We start from the raw sequence: 16,216 nt of genomic DNA, 5'->3' as shown, positions 1-16,216 counted from the left end.
GCGATCTGTGGGCAGACTAATTTTCAGAAGTACTGTTTTGTTCAAAGCACTCACTGCTCAGAAAGCTCCAGCAGTTCCCCAAAACTCAGGGTGCTCTAAAATATTAACCCAAGTTACCATATTAGACTTATTTGCTATTATTCCCAACATTTCACATCATATCCATTTCCTCAGATACTCTGGTCTAAAGGAGGGTGTCCACTCACCTTATTTTGACTCAGGTAAGCAGTAACTGTTCAACAATTTTGACTGGTTATTTTTCCTTCTATTTTGTCATTATAAAAACTCAAACCAGGAAAAAACATGTTTTGAACGTCCAGGCAGAGGTGACTGCACTTCAACTTTGTAACCCCTTTGGGTTAGAAACCTCTCTGATAATCAAACTGAAACCAATGTTCTTAGAATGGGACTACTCAGGAAAGTTCTATGGACTGTGACAAAGTCGGGGTGGTAGGGGGCGCACACTGATGATGTAACTGAAAGTGCCCCTACCTTTGCTGCAAGAACCATGTCCAGGGACCAGCTGAATCTGAAGACAAATCAGCAGAATGGTTCAGAGAACCAAGAACCCAACGATTTGGGTGAACACATAGTTTTAGTCTATCAAATGCCCTCAAAATAATTCCAGGACCCCATTGTTACCTTAAGCTCAGTAAAATATTCCCTTCCTGGATGCATGATCTTAAAAATGCTATGGAAGAATTCACAGCAGAAAAACGTACAATTTTAAGAGAAATAATGAGCTGACTTAAACTCAGGAAATTAAAATAACTTTCTTCCATCCTTTAAAATAAAGCAATAAAAATACCATGCCAAGTTAATAAGTATAGCAGTGGCATTTTATCTGTCTTAAATTAGGGATAAAGAATATAATTTATTTGTTTTATATCTTTTGATACCTAGACACTTTCACAATCTTCCTCTGAGGCAAATGAACAGGGTACTTATGTATTCACTCTGCTTTTTGTCATAAGCATACAAGAATCACTTGTCTGCTTCTGGGCTTCCTGAAACTCCGTGCCTTTTAATTTTATGATGTAACTCTAGTTCCTCTCCCTAAGACATGCTCAGAGACTCAAATGTTAGATGAAACTATACATGTTAGATGAAACTGCTCAAGTTACAGGAAACAAAAACAAAAGGAGACCCATCTGTAACAGAATTTTTCTTAAAAAGAAAATGAAACTGCTTAAAATTTACATTTAAAGCCTAATATGTTCTCTCTTAAGCTACGTTTCTTTACCAATTTTTTCCCACATTCTTCAATGTGGGATATGTAGCTATCATTTCTTCAGATATCTAACTTTCAAATCTGGAATGCTATTTCACTTCTCTCACCAATTCAGCCCTTAAATTTCTCTCACAGTCAGTCACTCTTAAATTCTTCATATCCCCTTTATTTTCACCACTATCACTCTAACAAGCTCTGGCAGACTTCCTCCAGAACCCAGTGGCAATCTTCCAATCAAAAGTTTGAGCCCTTTTTGAAGTGAAGAAATTTTCTTCTGTTTCTACACTTTCTTCCATTTTCTCTGTTCATTCTTACTAGAATTTCTATTATAGAATGTTAGAACTCCTAAATCTAGCCTCCACATTGCTTTAACCTTTTCTCCTGTATTTTCTATCCTTTTCCATTACATTCTCAGAATCCTTAAGCCCTTTCTCCTAACCTAGCTATCTGATCTTCACCCCATCCATTGATTTTTACTTAAAATATCATGTTTTGGGATTTCTCTGGCAGTCCAGAGGCTAGGACTGTGCTTTCAGTGCAGGGGGCATGAGTTCAATCCCTGGTCAGGGAACTAACATTCAGCATGCCAAGTAGCATGGCCAAAAAGCTTTTTAAAAAATGTTTTAATTTCAAAATAAACTTAGTTTTCTTTTACACAGTAACCTCTTTTCAGTGGATACTGCATCTTCTCAAATATCTCTGAGGATTTATTCTGTACTCTATATTAAACTGTCTCCTCTGCTGTTTCATTATTCAGTGGGTTGAATTTCGTGCCTCTCTTTCAGACTGATGGTATTCCTCAAAAGCATTGTTCTTACAGGTTCTCCACATATATTTGTGGATAAGGGTCTAGACTAGAGTTACATCCTGATAGCTGAGCTGTATTCTGTATTTTCTCAGCCCAAGTGAGAATCCCTGGTGGCCTAGCAATGAACCCAAGTTCTGACCAAAGGAGTCCTGTCTAGAATAAGGCCAAGGGAGAGAAAGGAACCATGTAATTAGCCAGGCTTTCCTTTATGGTGGATGAGTATCCCATCGTGCAGGTACTGGAGGTCCAATGTCCTCAGGATAGCTATAAGCTACCTAAAGCACTGTCCTTAGCTTTCTCCCCACAATACTTACATTGGAATCTCCTATGGATGAATCTGCAATTCAGAAAGCCAAATTTCTGGCATTAGCTCAGGAGGACAACCACTAGAGACATCTATACTGATAAGTAAATGGCTTGGCTTTCTGTAACTTTATCTGGTTGTGCCCACGGCTTGCTCTTTCTCCTGGGATGTCCCCACTTCTGACACTGGGGATAACGCAAAATAACAATTTGGGGATGTCCTTCCAGCTTTTCAAATAAGGATACATGTTCACTGATCTAAGTTCTCTAGGGCTTTGTCATTGATTGATTCCCAATTGCTTTATGCAACCAGAAATTCATCATATTCTGGACTACAAGTGGCATATCCCTCAGGTTTTCTTTTTTCTTTGTATACTTCTTCCTCAATGTGATTTCAAAAAAAAGTAAAAATAAATGTGTGTTCTCTAGTCTATCTTGAAGTTATTATTAACTTGTATGTGTCAAATAAAACAGCATGGAAACATGTAAAAGCAAAAAAAAAAAAAAACTAAGATAGAAACGGAACCAAAAAAATCAATAGTACTAAAAAGTTACAACTCTTATCAACACCTGACAGATCACTCAAAAAATAAGATATATATATAAGTAATATTGAGCTAAAAGGTTTAATTCAAATTCCACTAACAGAATATTTTAAACAACCTTGCCACCCTCTGTGTCAAGAAGAGAAAAAAAAAAATGCTTCCTGTTGTAAACATCAGAGCCCCTCCTTCCTTGCCCTGTCCTACTCAGAATTCTGTACGTTTTGCTCAAAAATTTAATGCCAAGTTGTTACAGATTAGTTTTTCCCATAAAACCATTTGCACCAGTCATTTCAAGGTTTTTTGGTTAAAGTTTAAGAGTTCAAACTTTCAAAATTTATTAAAATTTTGTCCTAAAACACAACACTGCATATTAACTATACTTCAGTTAAAATCTTTTTCTTTAAGAAGAGCTTTTAAACAGGAAAAAAACTAGACCTAAAAATGACAAGTCTTCCTAAAATCTTATTTTTCCATAGCCCATATTCATGTTCAGATTAAGAGTTGCCAAAATATTAAAACCTAAATGTCCACTGACAGTTGAATGGATAAAGAAAATGTAATATATAAATACACTGGATATATAAATACACTGAGATAGTCTTCAGTCTCAAAATCCCATCAGTCAAACTCAAGAGAAGCAGAGAGTAGAATGGTGGGTCCCCGGGGTTAAATGGAGGAGATGTTGGAGAGATAATGGTAAAGGACAGAGAGTTCTGCAAATCCTCTATATGGCATAGTATCTATAGCTAACAATACTGTAGTGTACACTTAAAATTTCCTAAAAGGGTAGATTATATGTTAAGTGTTCTTACTATGAAGGAGAAGCAGGTGAAGTGAAAAAGGAAGAACAGGAAGACACCAACAGGATTCCACTAACATGAAATGTGAAGAAAAGGCAAATCCATACAGACAGAAAGTAGACTGGCAGGGGCAGGGGGTGGAAACTGATTGCTAACTGGGTACAGGCTTTCTGAGGTGATAAAAATGTTCTAAAATTACTGGTGATAGGAGGACAACTCAATCTACAAAAAATTCACTTAAGTATACAGTTTCGAAGGGTGTATTTTGCAACAGCTTTCTCTCAATAAAGTTGTTTAAAAAAACACACAAGTACATGCAAGAAGGGTGTATTTTGTAACAGCTTTCTCTCAATAAAGTTGTTTAAAAAAACACACAAGTACATGCAAATCAAAAACTAGTTCATGTTACAATATGTATTTTTAGATAGGAAACTGATATCAGTATCACTTTATAACAAAAAGAAATGTATTAAAACTCAGGTGAAACACTAAAAGTATTTCTTCTCAAGTCAAACTTAAGACAAGGATGCCCACTATTATTATTTAAGATTGTATGGGAACTGATAGCCAAGGCAGTAAGATAATGAAATGCAAGATATAATTATTATTTGAAAGAAATTATATTTATTTACATATGACTTACTGAGGAAATTCAAGATAATCAACTAAAATCTTAATTTCAGAGTGAATTCATAAACTGTGCTGAGACAAATTTAATATACTTGAAGGCAAAGGTTTTTCTTTTTTAAGACAAAAGCTTTTTTATGCCACAGTTAAAAACGTAAAATACCACTGATAAGAATAACTGAAAACTCTACTAAGTAGAATTAAAAAAAAAAAAAATACACAGAAAAATCAATCTTGCCCTTCAATATATTGGATCAGTAATATTAATTCTCTTTGATTACTACATTCAGTTAAAATCCCAACACACTTTTGTTGTAAATCAACTGACCTTATATATGTAGGTCTACTTTCAGACTATTCTGTTCCATTGACCAATTCAGCCTTGCACCCACTATATTAATCACTGTAACTTTATAATAAGCTTTGATACATGGTAGTGAAAGTTTTCCAACTTACACTTTTTTCAAGACTAGCTTTGCTATTCCAGGCCCTTTGCATTTCCATATAAACCTGATATGATCCAAAAACAACAACCTGTTGGGGTTTTGATTGGGACTTCATTGAATCTCTCTGTATGTCAAAATTGACATATTTATAATATGGACACTTATGATCCATGAACATTGTGTCTCTCTACATTTATTAGCTCATCTTTCATTTCCTCAGTAATGCTTTTTTTTGGGGGGGGGGGGTTTGTTTGTTTTTTTATTTTTTATTATTTTTTTTTTTAATTTTCCATTTATTTTTATTAGTTCGAGGCTAATTACTTTACATCATTGCAGTGGTTTTTGTCATACATTGAAATGAATTAGCCATGGATTTACATGTATTCCCCATCCCGATCCCCCCTCCCACCTCCCTCTCCACCCGATCCCTCTGGGTCTTCCCAGTGCACCAGGCCCAAGCACTTGTCTCATGTACCCAACCTGGGCTGGTTATCAGTAATGCTTTTTTAACTAAAGGTCTTAGTAAGTTGTGCTGGGTTTATTTCAAGGTATTGAATGCTTTCTGATCTTATTATAAATTGTACTACTGGGATTTAGAACAAAAATATGAAACAATCAATCAACTGTACTGGCTTTGAAATCTGATTTTCAAATTGTTTGCTGTTAGTATAGAAAAATACAATTAATTTTTGTGTATTAATCAACATCCCCCAACTATAAAGTAGTAAAATCAGAAATAAATGTCACAGCGATGATAATACCCCCCCAAAAAATTCCCATAAATTTGAAAGTCTCAATAATTCAATGGGCAAGAGGAAAATTATAAAAATCACAATATATTTAGAATAACAAAAAATCAATTCATATCAAATTCACAGTATCCAGTTACAGTTCAGAATAAATTTTATAGTTTTAAAGGCATTTAACAGTAGAGATTAAAAACTAATTAGCTAAACTTCAAATTAAACTTTTAAAATGTCAGAATAAATGCAAATAAGATAGAAAGAAATATTAACCATATGAGCAGAAGCAAAAAGGGTCAATATAAAGAACTATTTTAAAAGCCTTAATATAGGCAAGTTATTGGCAGTACTCATCAAAAAAAAGGAAATTAATGAAATTAGACATTTTAAAGTCTTTAGAGAAGACTATATTTTATACCAATATATTTGAAATGTTATATCTTTCTAGAATACTTTATTTTGTATAAAGGAAACTCAAGAAAAGCCAAAAGACTTACCACCATGAAAAAAACTATTAATCAAAAAACAATTCAGAAAAAAAAAAAGACACCAGGCAAAGACAATTTCACTGATGAATTCTAACTTTCTAGAAACAGATCATCTCTATTAAACACAACTTGTTTCAAAAAGAAATACTCCTCAATACATCTTAAAAAGTTAGCATAAAAATAAAAGTACATGGCAGTAACAAAAGGACACAGATATACAGGGACTCCAAAGATAGTTAAAAATACAAAATCTATTAATACAATTCATCACATGTATAGATGCAGCAAAAACATTAAAAAATCAACTCTTGTTCATAACGAAAACTCTAAAATGCTAGTTAGAAGAGAACATAAACTAAAAAACTAGTATGCCCCTGCTCCAAAAAAAAACCCCACCAAAATATCATTTTTAATGATAAAGTGTTAGAAGCACTCCATTAAACATTAAAGTACCTAGACAATAATGCCTGTTATCAATGTTTTCATACAAGTCTGTGCTAGAGGCGATAGTCAGTGAAACAGAAGAAAAAGAAAACAAAAAAGAAAGAGGAGGCAAAAAGGAATCAAAAGAATAAAACATCTTTATTCACATACATTTATGTATTTAGAAAATACAAATGAATTATAAACTCCCACATTTCACTGAATCCAAAAATACCACCTGTTTAAGATGCATCCTTGTTCTACCTACAACTAAGGAAAATACAGTCAAACTGATACTACACTTTAATATCTAGAAATTTCATTTTAGACTTATCAAGACAATTCTTTTAGACTGATTTAGATGTATTTCCATCACAGCCTGTGCATATACGGAAGAAAAAAATAGAAGCAAAAGAAATTGGTTGAGGGGTACTCCTAAAACTTCACATTCAGGGTCCTACTCTGGAATGCTCTTCTACTTAAAGCCCTTCAATTTTTCCTAACAATACTGTCCTCTACCAACAAGAGTATTGGTGATACGGCATTTCGTAAAATGTTCCATTATTATCTATGGGATTTTCTTTCTGGTAAGACACTCACTTCACAATTCCTTCTGCCTTCAGTTGTATTGCTGAGCAAGAAATTACAAAACAACAATCCACATACTCATCTAAGTGACGACGAAAGGAAGAGTCCTGACCAAGTATGTGCATATAAAGATGATAACATCAAGACATGGACAACCATGATTACAGGACACTATCAACTGAAGATCTATGTGACTCTCTGAGGGGGAGAGATGTAAGATGTAATGGGGGGGAATGTACTTCAGAATCTATGAAATATAGTAATATGCAAGTTCAACAAGGTTACACTATCAATACATTAAGTCCATAGTACTCTCTATATCAGCAATAACTAGAAACAATATCTAAAAGATATTCACAATAACAAAAATTATACAAATTTTTTCTAAAAAAATCTAACAAAAGCTGTGCAAGAGCTTTATGAAAAGCAGTAGAATACACCCAAGACTCAAATCCCAGCTCCGCTACTTAGCATATCTATATATTATTCTGTAAATTTGATGCAAATACAATAAAAATCCAACAATTTTTCATACAAACCAACAAACTGACCCGAAAATATAGGAAGAAAAACAGCTTCAAAACTCTGAAAAAGAACACTTATTAATTATAAAGCTATCATTGTTAAATCAGAGTGGTAGAGGTATTATAGTCAAACAGACCAATGAAATCAGAAGAAACTAGAAACAGATATATATATGGAATCAGCGAGGAGGAAGGCCAAACTACTCAGCAAATTCATATTAAAAAGATAAAATTAGATCCCTACATCACACAATAGAGAAAAAATTCCAGATGAATTAATGACCTAAATATGAAAAAAGTACAGTATCATTTATAACCTTGGGGCAAGGGAAGAATTTCTCGCTGATACGAGAAAACATAAAACATTAAAAAAGAAAAAACTGAGAAAACTTACTACTTTCACATTAAGAAGTCCTACACAAAAAACATTCCACAAACAAAACTAAAAGATTAGCCACAGACTAGAAAATGATATTTTCTGTGTGTAAAACTACACATTATTAATATTCAGAATATAAAAAGAATAACCATAAACCAGTGAGGAAAAGGCAACAATCCAATAAAAAATGGACCAAAGTTAGGCACAAGTAAATCACAGAAAACTCATACAGCCAATAAATACATGGGAAAAAAAATTCAACAACATGAGTAATCTAAGAAATGCTAAATGAAAACAGCAATGAGATACCACTTTTACCCAAAAGACTGGAGAAAACTGCAAAGTCTAATCTTTTGGCAGTGGTCTGGAGAAACAGACTCATACAAAGCTGGTGGGGATGTCAAATGGAGCACAATTCAACAATTCCCAATAAAATCGACAAATGCACTGACTCTTGAATGTAGCCACTCGACTTCCACAATCTCCAGAGAGAACCACCCCCTATTTAGGATGCTCAGGGCCACACTGTTTGAAATTGCAGAAAACTGCTAACAACCTAATGGCCCCGCCTAAGAATAGATAAACCACAGTATATTTACACATTAAAATATAAGTAAAATGAATGAAGTAGATCAGTGGTTTTCAAATTTCTTGGACTCGAGACCTCTTTACACTCTTAAAAATTGAAGACCTCAAAGAGTTTTTGTTTATGTGGGTTCTATCTAGATATGTTTATGTTAGAAATTAAATCCGAGACATCTTAAAAAGATTTATTAGTTCATAGAAAATCAACCCACTGTATGTAACATGAATACTGATTTTTAAATAACTATTTTTCAAAACAAAAAAATTGTTAAAAGAGTAGCACTGTTTTACATTTCTGCAAATCTCTTCAAAGACAGGCTTAATAGAGGACAGCTGGATTCCCATAACTGCGTCTGTGTTCCATCTATCATGACATCATGTTTCGTGGCGCCTTTGTACAGTACTTGTGCAGTGCACAAAAGAATGAGGCTGGAAGAATCTCAAGGATCCCTGGGAATTCCTGGAGCACTCTGAGAATCGCTAAACTAGATTCACATACAAGCATGAAAAAAATCTCAAAAAACACTTTGCTAAGTGAAAAAATATATATAAAATGATAAACACAGTACGATACCATATATGCAAAATTAAAACACACAAAGCAGTACTTGATATTGTTTCTGGTACATACGTATTAGGACAGTGGCTATTTCTGGCAAAGAAAAGACAGGAATGGGATAGGGAGGCACTCTTTCTGTGAGGTTTTCTTTAAATACAGAGCAAGTTATGAAACAAATACATGTAAGATATTTAAGATCTGTTAAATCTGAGCGATACTTGCTTTTTAGCAATTCTGAGATATTTCATAATTTTAAAATTTTAAATATTTTTTCTATCCTAATGGTTGTATTTTCAAGGTCATGCAGCTTCCTCAAAACATACCTCCCTTTGAGTAAAATATAGTTACAAGATTTCTGGATTTTATAAAAAAAAAAGCTCTTTGAAAAATAATTTGACAGGAATAAGAGGAGACTGGCTATATTAACCCCAAGTTTAAGCAGTGGGGGTTACTCAGCTTATGTGGTATGTCTTACTACATACACCCCTTGGTCAAAGAACATGGTGACTAGACAGATACTTTAATAGTTGAAAACTATCCAACTACATACAATTCTCTGCACCCAATAATTGAGATAATTGTTTTTAGGTAACTGTCTTTACTATGTGCCAGGTAATGCTCTGGGACAAGGATAAATGAGAATCTGCCTCTACAGGTTTAGAAAAGATAACAAAAATATAAATACACAGCTAAAACAAAATCGGTTAAATGCTAAATTAAAACATACCGACACTGCTATATGAGACAGAATAAGTCTGGGAAAATGACAGTGCCATAAAAGAAAGAAAACAAGCTAGAAGCAGAAGTTATTTTAGGGGCTCTGGGTTTAAAGAACAATTTTCCCCCCAGTAAACAGTACTGGGCTTCTTTGGTTTCAGCCATGTTAGACACCTGAATATAGGTGGTTAATAAGCAACTGGAAATGCTAGATGAGAAACTAGAAAAGCGGGTGGGCATCGTAAAGGGCACCAAAACCATGGGAGAAGATTCAAGAAAACAGCAGAGACGACTGACCTGGAGAAAAACCCCATGCCAGAAGACAGAGAAGGCACAGAGTTTCTGAAACACAGAACACTTTTATGAGATACACCTGCTGACATGCTGTGGAAAAGTTTCCCAATTTGGGAAGTATCAGATCTAGGAAGAGTGGGATGAAAAGAAATAAAAGTGCTGGTGAAAGGGAAAATAGCTGAAGTTTTTGTAAGATGAGCAAGCCCAGGAACGTTTTTAAGGACAGGGAAAGGCACCAGCAGAGTTAGATGGCAGCGATGCAAGTGGCAGAACCACACTGCCAGAGCTCCATCCTCTGGGACCGGTGGTCCCACCGGCAGAGCGTCTGGCCTGAAGGAGGCCAGTTCTTCCTGCAGGCAGAGAACGGGGCAGCCTAGGGAGAGACAAAGGAAGAGCCTGAAGTGGCAGGGAGGGGATTCACTTGCTTGTATCTGATCGCCCTCTCTTTCTGGCCTAAGTAAACGATTAGGCAATCTCTGCTGAGGCGGAGTGGTTTAAAGGACAGGTTGAGGAGTTAAAGAGTAAAAAAGAAAAGTCTGCAATTGCCAGTGTACACAAACACAAATGATACAAACAAGGACATCAGTGGCATTAAAAGTCTAGATGGGTTTAGAAAAGAAGCATTTACAAACAGCAATGCGAAAGAAAAGCTTTTCTTCAATGCATTATGAGCATGCTTTTTTAAAAAAGCAAACTTCCATCTATCTGAAAGATACACAAATTGAAAATCAACACCTCGTTTATCCAAGATGGCCAGTGTTTCACCAGTTTTAAACCATAGATTTCTGTCCTCTTAACTACACAACTTGAGTCCAACTCGGAATCGTATTCATCCACTCCTGCTGTACTGAACACCCACTGCTGCTGTGCTGCATGTGCAGCAGCAACAATTCTCTCTTTTAGAGTTCTACGGATTTCCCAGTTGTCAAGACACAAAGCAACTGGTTCTTTCAAGTTTCCGTTTACCTTTACCATCTCAACAACCACAGCCCACCTTAGTATCTTGCTCAAGAGTCAGCCTCCTACAATGCACTGTCTCAAACGTTTCTAACCCAGGGCCTTTTACAATCAACATGAGACTCTAAAAAAAAAATGGAAAAAGTGAAACAACTTTCTAATGAATATTTATGCTACCTATAAATTTACGTTATAAAATTCTAGGAAACACATTCCCAAAATGTGCATCTAGACTAGTTCACATATTAATCAAAACATGAGAAGGCTTAGTTTAGCAAAGTCTTAGTTACGTTCTTAATCAAAAAGGTGGTTCCTCTTACCAAACAGAAAAATAGGGATTCCAAAAAAGCCATCTGAAGATTGCTGCCTTTTTAATCATCATTAAAACTGACTTCTTTAAAAATTACCATGGGGATACTTACAGGTTCATTCCTCCTTTTGGTAAAGTAACCCACAGCACTGATCCTGTAATGTTCAACCACGGTAAATGAAAAGCTAGAAGTCCCTCCCCATTGGTTTATTACAGAAATTATAGCAACTCTTGAACAAAAGGTTACTTGAAGTGAGAAATTAGGACAGGAAAAAGGAGCAGTTATCTATAACAGATTATTTTTTAAAAGTAGCAAAATTGGCTGAACTTCCAAACATTCTTGATAATCATTCCCATAGTGAAACACTGCTTTTCAAGGTTAACTTTGCTACTCTCATTATATCTCAACTTTGAAACTCTTCTGAGGCCAGCGGAAGGACCAAGGACTATAAAGCCGGGCTCAGGTGCGTCATCACTCTTGATACTTGAGGGCTCTCTGGGCCTTTCCCATCAAGTATAAGCCTCTCTACCTGCAAAGTAAGCTCCATCTACCTTAGCCGCCACTCCTCTACCTACACCATCTACTCCAGCCAAATTATACACACTTGCTGTTTTCTGTAAGAAGCGTTCACCCTTGAAACGCCCTTTCCCCACCCCCATCTCCGTCAACAAAGTCCTACCCATCCTTCAGTAACCTCAAAATGTGACCTAACCTTGCTTTCCTCTGAAACCCCAATAACTGGTTGTACCTTCCCCGCACCACCTCAGTACATCTCACCTCATCTGCCTCTGAACAACGAACTTCTTGGAGTCGCCGTCTGCACTACAAGAATCTTTTTAATCTTTCGGAGCACCAGCTGGCACTGGGCTCCGAGTTCACGGGAGAGTAGTAGAGTATGCAGTCAAAACTACTTAAAAGGTGGAACTGCACCGTAGAGTTTTTCACATCAAATAGAGAAACTGAATACCATACCATGTACAGAACAGCACTGCATCACTTTATGCTGTCCTTCAGTAACGAGATAAAACTTCTGCCCTTTTCTTACTCCTGGGGGGGAAAAAATGCTACCAACAGATCGCTAAGAGCTTAAATGTATCTTTTCTAGAAAGCTGTTGCCGAATTAATGAAATTCAAATGACTCCTTAAGATTTTTCATTCCTCCGTTTCCGTACTGTGCAATTTGTATTTTTTCCCTTATAGCATAAAAGTGGTAAGAACTTCTTACCTATCAATTTTTTTTTTTTTACTCCTTAATTTTTTTACTCGAGAAGACAGTGATTGTTGGAAAACGACTGCATCTAGGGCACCCTAACAGTCACGTGTTACTGCGATGTGGTAAAAATTTAAAAATGTCTTGGGGTCCCTTTTGCGTTGATGAGTCCACATGCCTGGGTGGCCATCCGTCCGGACGACCCTCAAATGACTACCAGCGCGGGGGGAGGGACCTGAGGGACGAGACGGCCCCGGCGCCCGGGCGCCAGCTATGGCCGCCTGCGGCAACTCAGTTAAAATACAGCGGAAGCAGGAGCCAGTCACGGGGCTGCGGGAGGCAGGGCAGGAAGGTGGCGCTGCCGCCGAGCGACTGGAGCCAGAGCGCCCATCATGGCGGCGAGGGCAATGGCCGCTGTGGGGAGCGAGCACGCCCCCTCCGCACGCACACGCTGCCGTGCCGGGCCTCCGGGACCCGTCACCGGAGCCGCCGCCGCCGCCGCCCGCTCTCCGACCCCCCCTCACGGGCTGTAGCGGAATTTTCTCTTCAGACACCGCCTTCAAGATGGCGACTCCCCCTCCCGACAACCCCCTCAACCGTCCCCTGCAGTAGGCGCCGAGGTGCCGCCATCTTTTCCCCCGTCCCTCCCCCCCTCGTCGATATTTACATAGCGAAAATCGGCCCGGCCGGCCTGCGGCCTTCACCTCACGCCTGCAGCCTTCGCCTCCTTGCCAGGCCTCACCGCGGCGCGATGCCCCAGGCCGGCCGCGACACCGACCGGGGCCCCTCGGCCGTCTCCAGGGTCACCGGGCAACCGTCCCCCAACCCCCGCCCGTTTATGGAGCGCGCCTCCGCCGCCGCTCGGGGCAGCCGGGCTCCTCCCCGGGCCTAACTGCGGCCTCCTTGGGGCCTGCTCCGCGCCGCGCGCCACACCGCCCGGCCTAGCGCGGAAGGGCGCCACGCGGGCCGCCAACCAGGCCGGGACCAGGCCCCTGCGCGCGGGCTAGGCCCTACGGCCGCGGCAGCGCCCGGAACTCACCGGACGGGCGTGCGGGCGGTCGGCGACGGTGGCGGGTGCTGCAGGCCGGCCTTTCTCTGGAGCACTGGGCCGGGCTCCGGCTGGTGGGGCGGGCGGAGGAAGGGAGGAGGGGCCGAGTTCGGAGCTGACAAAAAGCGGCCCAGCTCCCCGGCACGGGCCCGCCGTCAGCACGTCACGTCACCGCCCGGGAGAGAGACCCAGGAAAATGCGGAAGGATAGATAGGCCCCCTCCTTCGGCCGGTGTGTCCCCCTGGCGCCCCGGCCGGTGCGCTCACGCTCCGCGACCGGGGAGCCCAGTGGCCTCGCTGCGGCGGGGTCTCCGGCGGCCGCAGTCTCCGTGACAGCGCCCCCCTTCTTTCCACCTCCTCCGCGCTCCCGCCCGCTGCCGCCGCCGCCGCCGCTACACACGCGCCACTGCCGCCGTCTCGGCCGTAAAAGCCCGCGCGGGGCCGTGGTCCGCCGACCCCACGGAGAGGCAAGAGGCCCGCAACCGGCCCGGCCGCCCCCCACCATCTCCCGAGGGCCGCGGCCGGCCCCCGGGCCCTCCCCGGAGACCTACCGCCTCTCCGCGCCGGTCCTGGCCCAGGCGCCTGCTCGAGTTGTTTGCAGGCCCTCAGACCCCCGCCCGCAGTAAATGTGTTTTCTTCATCCCCGTGGCTGGAGAAGAAGATAAATTTAGCAACCCCCACTGTCCCCTGCCTTCGCTTAAAAAAAAAAAAAAAAAGGCAACTTTGAAATAAAATGAAAATAGGCTTGCCAGTCTAAATGGGTGTGTGGGCAAAAGGAGGGGCAGAAGGGTTATTCTAGAGCACGTACCAAACTGTTAAATTTTTTCTTTTTAATAACGTTTAGAGAATCTAATTGATTAGTTTACGGCGGAAAAAATAAAAAGTGTTATATTTTGAAACTTGTTTCGCACATTGCAACAAACAGGAATTTTTAACGTATATTTTCTCTATATCTGTGTTTCACGGTTGGGGAGTCTGAAATATATGTCCTGTGTGACTCATAAATAAAGAATTTTTCACATTCTTTAATAAATACAGAGGGAGCAGCAGAATGGCGATATGGGTGTTTTTTACAAACTACTTAAGCCTTTTAAAGTTTAAAGAGACTTAGAAAAAGATGAATTTGAGTAAATAAAACATTCATCAACTCCAAAAATGTGTATTTTGCAATTTCGCTACTGAAATTGTATGCTTTTTCCATAGTGAACCCAAACTATTTTTAAAACTTACTAGTTAAATGCTAAATAATATAGCCTTTACATTAATTCAAATCTGATATGCTTTATTTCTTTGTTCAGTTCACTAAATGTTAAAGATACTTCTAAACAGTAAAGAACACAAAAGTTATAAAGCAAACAGCATATTAGTGTGAAATCTCTTCAAATACAGAGGCCTTCTATTTTAGTATCCCGTGATGACTTTTTAAAACTCCCAGAATGCAATTTGTCCTTTCCTTTTAGAGCTCTTAAAACTATAAAGTTGCTTTCAAAAAGGAAAAGCAAAGGTACAGTAAGAAGTACTCTGAAAATGTACTTGATGGTAAATTTCCTCTCAAGGCTTTAACCTTGATTTTTTTCAAGCAATTAAATGATAAATGACATGTCATCATTTATAGAAAATTTCGCTGGGCTGAGATACTATTCACAGAAAGGTAAATAAAACTAATTTTTTCAAGTTTAAAAAAAAAGTGAAAAATAGCTTGTATACCCACACTAATATGATTTCAAAATATTGGTAACCGGCCTTTAATAGGTACTTTCCAAGGGCCTCCTTTTAATGCTATGACATGTCAAGAATGGGTCTCATCAATCATGTAACTAAGCAACATAGGACACAACCTAATGTCAATATTCTTGTTCTAGTTCTTCCATAATTACCCTCCAATACTTCTAAGTCCACCAGCACTTGAGGAAAAAGTGTCAAGGAACATAAAAAAGATGTTTGCTCAATTTAAAAAGTCAAAAGCAGTTTAGGTATAGATACTTTTAAAGAGCCTTCTGGTGCTCGCTTCAGCAGCACATATACTAAAATTGGAACGATACAGAGAAGATTAGCATGGCCCCTGCGCAAGGATGACACGCAAATTCGTGAAGCGTTCCATATTTTTTCATGGGGAATACATGTAACTCCATGGCTGATTCATGTCAATGTATGACAAAACCCACTGAAATGTTGTGAAGTAATTAGCCTCCAACTAATAAAAATAAATGAAAAAAATAAATAAAAATAATAAATAAAATAAATAAATAAAGAGCCTTCTGCCATTACCTTTCATCCATATAAAGGCTGTTAGGGGTCTTCCCTGGTGGTCCCAGTGGCTAAGACTCCCTGCTCCAGATGTGGAAGAAATGGGTTCAATCCCTGGTCAGGGAACTAGATCCCACATGCCTGCAACTAAGACCTAGCACAACCAAAAATAAATACTTTTTTTAAAAGACTGTTAACTTTGATGGGAAACAAGGAAAGGATGGCCTAGTTCTATTAATTATATTTAACAAACCATTATTGAAGTCCAACAAAGATTAGTATATGCATGATTGTACAGAAGAGGTCAGCTATAATCTTTTTCTTTTTTGGCGTTTTTTAAAAAGGTATTTTGAATCCATTTACAGAAGGCTGTAAGAAACAGTA

At 38.9% G+C, this 16,216-nt stretch overlaps 1 protein-coding gene and 1 non-coding gene across 7 annotated transcripts in view; one reads left to right on the top strand and one right to left on the bottom strand.

The window, feature by feature from the left end:
* Positions 1–14,231, bottom strand: part of ZFX (zinc finger protein X-linked) — a 41,074-nt gene extending 26,843 nt beyond the window's left edge. Inside the window, exon 1 of one of the 6 annotated variants that reach the window (XM_020903069.2) lies at positions 14,137–14,231. The gene's annotated coding sequence lies outside the window, so the exon portion shown is untranslated. Of the gene's footprint in view, positions 1–206; positions 580–11,439; positions 11,542–13,205; positions 13,279–13,577; positions 14,079–14,136 lie in introns of those variants that run through there. The other 5 variants (XM_070462390.1, XM_020903067.2, XM_020903068.2 and 2 more) reach the window with 5 other exon arrangements.
* A 1,354-nt stretch (positions 14,232–15,585) lies between these two features.
* Positions 15,586–15,692, top strand: LOC139033381 (U6 spliceosomal RNA). The gene has a single exon (XR_011485961.1). It is a non-coding gene; the product is annotated as a U6 spliceosomal RNA (small nuclear RNA).
* Positions 15,693–16,216: the final 524 nt, after the last annotated feature.

Source organism: Odocoileus virginianus, unplaced genomic scaffold, assembly GCF_023699985.2.
Source record: "Odocoileus virginianus isolate 20LAN1187 ecotype Illinois unplaced genomic scaffold, Ovbor_1.2 Unplaced_Scaffold_4, whole genome shotgun sequence".
NCBI classification, from domain to species: Eukaryota; Metazoa; Chordata; class Mammalia; order Artiodactyla; family Cervidae; genus Odocoileus; species Odocoileus virginianus.
Note: the sequence above shows the minus strand (reverse complement) of the source record. Positions and strands in the feature narration are given on the sequence as shown.